This window comes from Alligator sinensis, unplaced genomic scaffold, assembly GCF_000455745.1.
Source record: "Alligator sinensis unplaced genomic scaffold, ASM45574v1 scaffold949_1, whole genome shotgun sequence".
NCBI lineage: Eukaryota > Metazoa > Chordata > Crocodylia > Alligatoridae > Alligator > Alligator sinensis.
Window position 1 is genome coordinate 59320 of NW_005843210.1, and position 9819 is coordinate 69138.

Consider the following 9819-nt stretch of genomic DNA (forward strand, 5'->3'; position numbering starts at 1 on the left):
CTGGATAAAATGCCACTATAATCTGAATTAAAAAAAAAAAAAAAAAGGATCATGAAAAATATCGTCCCTTTGGGAACCTTGATATAAATCACATAAAACCCTTTCGACTGAAAATATGGTGGACCTCTAAAAAAATCAAGTCATGGACAATTGTGGACAAGAAAAATGTTTGTTTTTTTCCTCTGGCTTCCTTTTGCCCTTATCACAGTCATTCCCTTTCCCTCCACTGACATCCCAAGAGGCACTGTGGATGATGACGTCCAATGGCACCGCTATGACTGAGTTCCTACTCCTGGGGTTCTCCGATGCCCTGGAATTGCAGATCTTGCACTTGGCCAGTTTTCTAATTCTATACCTGGCAGCCCTCATTGGCAATCTCCTTGTTACCACGCTCATAGCCGTTGACAGCCACTTCCACACCCCGATGTACTTCTTCCCCCTCAATCTGTCCATCCTCGACATCAGATACATCTCTGTCATTGTTCCCAAATCCATGGCGAATTCCATACTGAACACCAGGTTGATTTCCTATTCTGGATGTGTCACCCAAGTTTTTTTCATCCTCTTTTTCACTGCAGCCGAACTTGCCATCCTCACCATCATGGCTTATGACTGATACATCGCTATCTGCAAACCACTGCACTATGCGACAGGGATGAACAGGAGAGCTTGTCTGCAAATGGCAGCCACAGCCTGGAGCACAGCTGTACATGTGGAACACCTTTAGGCTGCCCTTCTGACACTCCAACATCGCCAACCAGTTCTTCTGCGAAGTCCCCCAGCTCCTTAGGATCTCCGGCTCAGAGGTGTTGACTACTGAAATTCAGACTCTTATCTTTGGTGCATGTTTAAGTGCTGGTTGGATTGTGTTTATATTTGTGTCTTATAATCAGATATTCACTTCTGTACTGAGACCACCCTCTGAGCAGGGCTGGCATAAAGTAGTTTCCACCTGCCTTACCCACCTTACTGTAGTCTTCCTGCTTGGTAGCACTGGTCTGACTGCCTATGTGAAGCCCACATCTGGGTCCCCATCACCTCTGGATCTAATGCTGCCTGTTCTCTGTTCTATGATCCCATCAATGATGAATCCGGTCATCTACAGCATGAGAAACAAGGACATCAAAGCAGCACTGTGGAAACTGGTGAGATGGAGGTGGGTTATTCTGATGAAGATGTCCTTTATTCTCCAGTGACTGTGGTTTCACTGAACATTTTTATAGAAACAACCATGTTATTAACACAGATTAATGCCACCATTTCCCTTTGAGTTGCTTTACCTCTACACCATTTAAAATAATCTCTGTATATAATTTTAAGCTTATGTCTGCCTAAACTAGTTATTTAGTAAGATGCTGCTCTGCCCTAGCTAATGTCTTGGTATCTGTTGAAATTTATCTTTGATGCTGATATTGTCATTTGTTACCACACTATGGCAACAGCTTTTACGTGCCTTCTGTATCTCCAATAATCCCTCTTGAGGAATATCATGAAATCTTTCTCTTTTCAGTGTTAAAATGTTGTCTGGAGGTTTGACTATTTGAGATCTGGAAGGAGGGTATGAGAATGTTTAAAGGGGAGTGATAATAGATTTTAGATAGTAGGTGTCAGTGATTACTCAGGTACTCAGAGGGAACCGGGTGGCTGCAGAGGAGCTGGAGATGCTGTGGGGGAACTGGGAGGTTGCAGGGGGAGCTGGAGAGGCTGCAGGGAGAACCAGGAGGCTGCGGGGCTGGAGAGGCTGCAGGGCAGCCATGGACGCTGTGATGGGAGTTGGAGGGGCTTCGGGGGAGGAGCCCTGGGTGGAGTTGTGGTCTGGGAAGCTGGGGGAAGCCAGAGAATGGAGAGGGAGGCAGGATAGATCTGAGAGAGCCAGGGATTGGGGAGAAGGCAGAGAGAGAGAGAGAGAGAGAGAGAGAGACAGGAACAGAGAGCAACGGAGAGAGAGAGAGAGAGAGAGAGAGAGATCAGGGGGAAGGCAAAAGCAGAGTACAGAGGGCTAGATCTGGGAAACCAAAGATTAGGGCCAGGAGGTAAGCAGAAAGGGAGAAAAAGCCAGAGCTGGGGAAGATAGAGGGAGCAGAGGGGAATGAGGCCCAGAGGGAGGTCAGAGAGACAGGGATTTAGTTGGGAGCCTGCAGCAAGACAGAGACCAACTTGGGGTCAATAATATCAGTTTTATTAAACAGGTGGTATACTAGACAGCTCACAAAGTTATTGGCTCCTACACACACACACACAAGCACTCACACACACACCCACACAATGGTAGCAGGAGAGAAAAAGGCTTGGTGGAGAGATTGAAGTTTAAGTGCATAGGGACAGAGTCCAGTTCCTGTTCTTGGGGAAGGAAGGTGGGTGATAGTTACCTATCCTGGGCTGTAAGTTGATCCTCGATGGCCAGTTGGGGTCTTCTCTAGCAAGGGGTTATCCAGAGTGGGTCCCCAGCAGGCCTCTGGGTGGATAGGTGGTGTGGCTCAGTGCTGGTCAAGATGGGGAGGACATCCCCAGGAGGTCACACTCTACCACCCCTTTTATAGGGCTGGACTACCTCTGTCTCCTGTGGGAGGGACATGTCCAGGCAGGGACAGTCCTGATCAGATGCCTACATGTAAATCTAGGTGTCTTCATTGTCTGGTAGGACACAATGGTTGGGTTGCTGGTTTCTGTAGGGTCTTTGTCTTTCAAATGCTGGGCTTCTGTTCTGTTCCTGGGTGAGGTCTATTGTTCCTGGGTAAGGCAATAGTCTTTGAGCTGATGGTCCAGTCGTTGAGTTGATTATTCAGTAGAGGCCTGCTACCATTGTATCTCAAGCACTCTCATTCATCGCCATTCATTCAGGAAACAATTTACATGAGGCTGGTTAGACATGAGTCATAGGTTACACCTGGGTAGAGGACACAAGATGGAGGCTTGACATACAAAATGGAAACTTGACATTACTTATCCTAACTTACACATGTCAGCCACAGTCACAAATCATATAGCATCAATTAAAAAAAAAAAACCACAGTAAAAATCGGTAAAGCAGTACTCACACAGTAAAAATCAATATAAACATAATAATTATACAATATAAAACAGTAGATCAAAGAAGGACAGAGGAGAAAAAAAAAACTTGCTACAAAAATGTAAAAGCTTTTCCTATGTCTTAACCTACTCATAACTTAACTTATCTATAGGGAATAAAGAGGGAGAGAACATCAGAAATATTTGGGGAAGGGAGGGAATGTATTTTAAAATAAAAAAAAAAAAGAAAAACTGGGGGTTTTGCTACACTATAGAGAGTTGGATCATGCCAACCATGACTTTGTCCAGCCAGGTCTTAAAAACCTTCAAAGATGGAAATTCCACAGCCTCTCTCCATTTCAATTGGAGATGGTCCTTCTTTCAGCATGGGGTTGGACTAGAAGACCTCCTGAGCTTCCTTCCAACCATAATTTTCTATGTTTCTATTATTATATGAGAGGAGTGATGCTGTAAAACTCTGAGGGATCTTTTACCAGTAGCTGACTCAGCTCTAACCCTATGACTAATTATAGAATCATAGAAAATGAGGGGTGGCAGGGACCTCAGGAGGTCATCTAGTCCAACCTCTGCTCAAAGTAGGGCCATCATCAACTAGATCATCCCACCCAAGGCTTTGTCTAGCTTGATCTTAAAAACCTTCAAGGATGGACATTCCACTACCTTTCTGGGTAGTCTGTTCCAGTGCCCTACTACCCTCCTAGTAAGAACGTTTTCCCTAATATGTAAAACAGACTTCCCTTGTTGCAACTTGAGACTATTGCTCCTTATTTGATCATCTGCCACCACCGAGAACAACTTGTCTCCATCCTCTTTATCACCACTATTGAGGGAGTTGAAGGCTGCTATTAAACACCAGCTTGGTCTTCTCTTCTCCACACTAAAAAAGCCCAGTTCTTTTAGCCAGTCCTTATAATTCATGTACCTCAGCCTCCTAGCCATTTTTCTTGCCCTCCACTAAACTCTCTCCTACCTGTCCACATTCTTTTAGTAGTGGGAGGCCCAAATCTGGACAAGTACTCCAGTTGTGGCTTCACCAGTGCCAAAAAGATGTGTAGAATCACTTCCCTTGATCTGCTGGTAATGCTCCTGCGAATGCAGCACAAGATGCCACTGGCCTTCTTCACACCAAGGGCACACTGTTGGCTCGTATTGAGCTTCTGGCCCACTGTAACTCTTAGATCCTTTTCTGCAGAGCTGCTGCTTAGCCAGTCAGTCCCAAGTCTCTACCAGTGCATGGGATTATTCCATCCTACATGAAGGATTTTGCACTTGTCCTTATTGAACCTCATGATATTTCTTTTGGGCCAACCCTCCAGTTTGTTGAGGTGTCTCTGAATCCTTGCCTCCCCTCCAGCATATCTACTAATCCCCTACTATCTACATCCAGCTTGGTGTCATCTTCAAACTTGATGAGGGGTGACTCCATCACATCTTTCAGGTCATTGATGAAAATATTGAACATGATAGGTAACAGACCCAACCCCAGGGACACTCCACCGGATATCGACTGCCAACTAGACAGTGAGCCATTGATTACTACCCTTTGAGCTGAACTGATCAGCCAATTTTCAATCCACCTCGCAGTCCATTCAACCCATACTTCCTTGGCTTGCTTGTAACAATATTGTTGGAGGCTGTATCCAAAAGCTTGCCAAAGTCCAGGTATAGAGCATTCAAAGCTCTCCCTGCATCCATATGGGCAGTCATCTCATTCATCAGGTTGGTCAGGCATGACTTGCCCTTGGTGAATCCATGCTGACTGTTCCTAAATCACCTTTGTCTCCTCCAAGTGCTTGGAAACATATTCCTTGAGGACCTGCTTCATGATTTCTCCAGGGATGAGGTGAGGATAACTATTCTGTAGTTCCCCAGATCCTTCTTCTTCCCTTTCTTAAAGATGGACAGTATACTTGCCCTTTTCCAAACATCCAGGACTTATGCCTATCAACACAATCTCTCAAAGATAATGGGCAGTGGCTTTGCAATCTCATGGAGGGTAATCCAGCTACCCCATGCTGCTCATCCATGCCCACAGGGATACTGCCAGGGGGTATCCTGAGCAAATCAAAGGTAACCACAGCACTCCAGTCAAAGGGAAGGGTCCAGGGCAGATCAAATACATCCTGCAGATCATTGCAGGGCAGTGCAGATCCTGTTGCTGAAAGTGCTTTGGCCTCTTCAAGCATGGGATGTTGTTCCAAGAAAAAATTCCTTGGAACAGATGGGATCCACCTGACAAAGAGAGAGACAATAGCATCAATGCGGGCAGGCTCACTAACCTAGTGAGGGTGGCTTTAAGCTAGGTTTCTCCTGGGATGGAGACCAAAGCCCTGAAGTAAGTGGGGAAGCTGGTGACCTGGGTGAAGCGTAAGCTTTGTATGTACATGGGAGGTGATGGTACCACTTGACATGGTGCTAGTTAGTTTTCACCTAAACTACTGTGTGAATTTCTGGGCTTCATATTTTAAGAGAGAATATGAGGAAGTCACAAAAGTTCAGAGATAGGTGACAAAAATGATAAATGGTTGGAAGGCAAACCATGTTAAAAAGAGATTGAGAGAACTATTTAGCTTGCAGAAAAGGTAATTAAGAGGCAGATCACAGCAGTCTTGAAATACCTGAAAAACTGCTGTAAAGAAGAGGGTGAACAATTGTTCTCCCTTGTTGAATAGGGAAGGACATCAAGCTTCATATGGCAGCGAAGTAGATTTATATTACATTTCAGGGGGAAAAGCACCCTTGTTTCTAGATCAGTGCAGACGTGGAATAGACTGCCCAGGCACGTTGTGGAGTTTCCTTCACTTCAGGTTTTCAAAAAGAGGACAGTCAATGCTCACGGATGACTTAGGAGTAATGGTCTTGCATTTGTGCAGCAGGGTGGACCACATGATCCTGGAGGCCCCTTCTTAACCCTATGAGTTTATTATTATCATCATTGTAATAGCATCATGAAAATATAGTGGATTAAAACAGTCAACTGCAAGTGAATGGACACTGAGACAGTAGGATTACTGCGTGTCTTATTTCAAAATCTCTTTTTTTTTTCTTTTTTTTTTTTCTTTTTCCTTTTAAAGGGTAGACAGACAGATGGGAACTTGTCCTCCTAATAGTTCATGCTTGTGTGAAGGGCTGGAACTCAAGTTGACATGACTAAGGTTTTGTGAACTTGTCCAGGGATACTAACACAGCACTTTCCAAACAAAAAGTGTTTTAAGGGAAATTTGCTGATCAACTTTGCTACTGAACACAAAACACATTACTGTGTTTTGATCATAGTAAGGGAGGGTTACCACATCATCAGAAAAAATTTCAGGACCATAGATATCTGTTCACCACTGCTCAAACAAGTTGTGTTTGTTTTTTTTTTAAATCCCTAAAGAAAGTTAGGTGCTTACTTTCAATGAGATTTAAGGTCTCAAACTCACTTGCCTGTTTCAAAATATTCATAAGACCCCAGGACTGGAAGGGAGAGTATTGCTTCCTCCAATGATGTTCGATCCTAATACAAGAACACTGTTCTCCGGGTGCATTTATTCATGCAATTAGCACAGCCGAATGAACTCCAGCACAGTTCTTGCTGGAGTTTCTTGTTCCTGGGTGCAGAATTAGAGTAGATGGCATTAAATTAGCAGTTTGCTCCCAGTCATCCTAGGCAGTGGGGGGCCACAGAGGATAGGGGGTGGGATGGGAGACCTGTCCATGGCTTCTGTGTGGAGATCAGGATTTCAGTCCAGCTCAATGATGCTGGCTTGGGGTGATGCCTTGTGCCCGAGTGTGTGTGGAGTGGGGGAGGGGACAGTAAGCACTGCCGGGAATGGGGAGAAGGGAGACACAAGGGGGAAGTGGGAACAGGACTTTCCTGTAGGGTTTGTTAAAGATGCCATCAGCATGCCAATGTGGGAAACAAGGATCACATGTAACAAAGAGGATCAAAAGCCAGACCCATGGAGGGTGGGTGGGTGGCGGAGGGGTCATGGCTGGGCCTGCTGAATGAGGGACCCCAACTGGCTGGGGGGGCTGACCTCTCCCCACTGCAGCACTGCTCAATTTAAAGGGCAATATGTACAGTGTGTGCAGCCCCCAGCCATTCCCAGTCCAGTTCAAGGGAAGGCTGATTTTGGTATTCCCCTGCAGCAGGGATCTGTGAGCTTCTGCTGCTTTCAGATCTGCTCAGAAGACAAGGGCTTCACAGGGCCTGGGATCCCAAGATCTGTGCAGCTGGGAGCTGTCCTCCACTTCAGGACAGTTCCTGCCTCCCTCTGAAACTCAGGCCTATGCCCGCTGCCAGCCCAGGGCTGGCATTGGGGAAGCCTGGAGCTCCCCCTGGCTGCTGCAGGGGGGCAAAGCAGGGCAGGCGGGTAGGAACAGCCCTGCACTCAACTGCTCCCACTGGGAGCAGATTTGCTCCTGACGCAGGTGCACGTGTATACATGTAGCCAGGTGCAGTTTAGCAACCTGATAGTTTTTACCATGGAACACTATTTTGCCATATTGTGCTGAGATGCTATTGCAAAGTAGTGTAACAGCTGCACAGGAGGATCCTAGGACTGGAGAGGAGGATCCAAATCCAGCTTTGAGAGAGATGGAGCCAGAGGCGCAGCCCCGCCACCTCTACACTGGAATGGGAACTGAGACTTGCTTCGGGAGCCAACATCAGGACAAGGAAGAGAATGCATGGCACCATTAGGAGCTAGTCTCCTCACCAGGTGTGGAGCTGTGCAGCTTCCAAACACAGGTGTCCCTAGGAGAAGAGAGAAAGGGAATGGCCAGCCTCAACTGGTAGGCTGTTTAGGAGCTGCCAGGTCAGAACCCTGCAAGCCTGGGTGACTGGTGCCACATTAGTCAGGGTGGGGCATGTGCCCCCCCCCAGTGACTGGGAGGGTAGGGGCCCCCCCACACCCAATTTTGCCGACTTGGGGGGGGGAGGGGCATGGCTGATGGTGTTGACCGGGAGGCAGCCATGGTGGTCCTGGAAGTGGCTGCAATGCTCCGGGAAGAAGCCGCAGTGCTGTTGAAGGGGGTCCATAATCTCAAGAATGACAGGAGCCGTGCTCACACTATCTAGTGGTGGATCCTAGCAATAAATGTGTTGCTGTTTATTACAATGAGAAGGGATGTTTAATTTTAAAAGGAAACTTTTTTTTTTTTTAATCAAAAGGATATGACCATGTGAGTGTAATCACTGAGAGAGTATGGTGTAAGGGAATAACCCCCTGCATTAAACTTATTCACTTATGGTTACATTGCTAGATTGTATTCAAATGATTAGTTTCATTATTCTCTATTGATAATATATATATGTATATATGCTTTTTTTTAATTAATCTCTTTCTCTTCATGTATATAGTTATATTTGTAATAAAGAAACCCATCTGTTCATTGGGCTTGTGGAGTAAATGCTTGGGCAGTGAGGGCCACACCTCCTCCCAGGGACATCCCAGTCAGCAGATCTGCCTGAGGGAGATCCCAGAGCTATTGGCACCTTGAGGATCTGAAATCTGGCATATCGCCTGGCCTAGTGCACCGGCAAAGTTAACAGGAATATTAGGCTACTGCACAGTAGCATCACATAAAAGGCATTCACTGGTGCTACTGTGTAGTAACTCTGGTTACTGTGCATTTACTTAATACTTCACTTATACAAGCACTAAATAAACATGCAGTAATCACTGTGCAGTAGTATCTTGTGTAGATGCACTCACTGGGCCTTTTTTTTAATGCACAGTAACTTTGAGCTTAACCTACACTTAAAAAAAGAAAAAAAGGTCTGCACTCACCAGCTGCTGCAGAGGCTGTCGCAGCTTCTGGGGGCTCATGGCAGAGCCCCCCCACACAGCACAGGGTAGTGGGGGGCTGTGAGGATCACACTCCTGCCTGACAGGAGCCAGTGAGAGGAGGTCTTTTTTTTTTTCTTGTTTTCTCTTGGGTTTTTTGTGTTTTTTTTAAAGTCCCAGGATGCTGGGACTGGGTGGGGTGGCCATTGATGGGGCTGGGAGAGTGAGTGGGGGATCGGGCCTGTTCAATTTGGAGATTTGGCCAATTTGGCAGTGGACGAATCTCCGAATCAGATTTGGCTGAATTGATTCGGGAAAATGATATCAGTCACTGAATCAATTCACTGTCCCCTGAACTGGCCAAACTGAAATCCAAAGTGAATACTAGCTGTTTTGCACAGGCCTACCGCAGCTGGTACATATCCTGGGCCATAAGTAGGAAAAAATGTATAAAAGATGATCAAAGTAAAAAACCAAAACAAAACTTTTTTTTTTGCTTTAAAATACATGAATCCAGGAAGGCTTGTTTCTGATTCTGTGCTTCAGAGGTAAGCTGGGCTCTAGGGAATAAGTCCCAGGAGCCCTAAGAAGAGAAATGTGGATAAATCACCTTCCTGCAGCATCAGTCCTTCCAAACCAGTGAAGTTCCCTGTCTTGTGCAAAGAGAAATTGGTTTGGATCAGCTTCTGTCAGATCAGTCTTGGAGTGGAGAGAAAGCCCCTACTAAGATATTTTGACTTGTGAAGATTTGGTAGTAGCAGGGAAAAGGGAAATTAAATAGATCAGTAGAGGGAAAATAAGCAAAGAATCTGGAGGATGTATTGTCAGTTGAGAAAAACTTCACAATGACTGTTGAAATAAGTTTTTAATAGCAATTAAATATGGTTGGTTGGCAAAAAGGGTGGTGTGTGGGGTACTGAAGAACCTGAAAATGACATTGAAGTGGAAAGCTCTCAGAATTTTAATAGCAAGGTATTCAAAATCCTTCAGCTGGTCAAAGGAAAAAAAAAAAAAA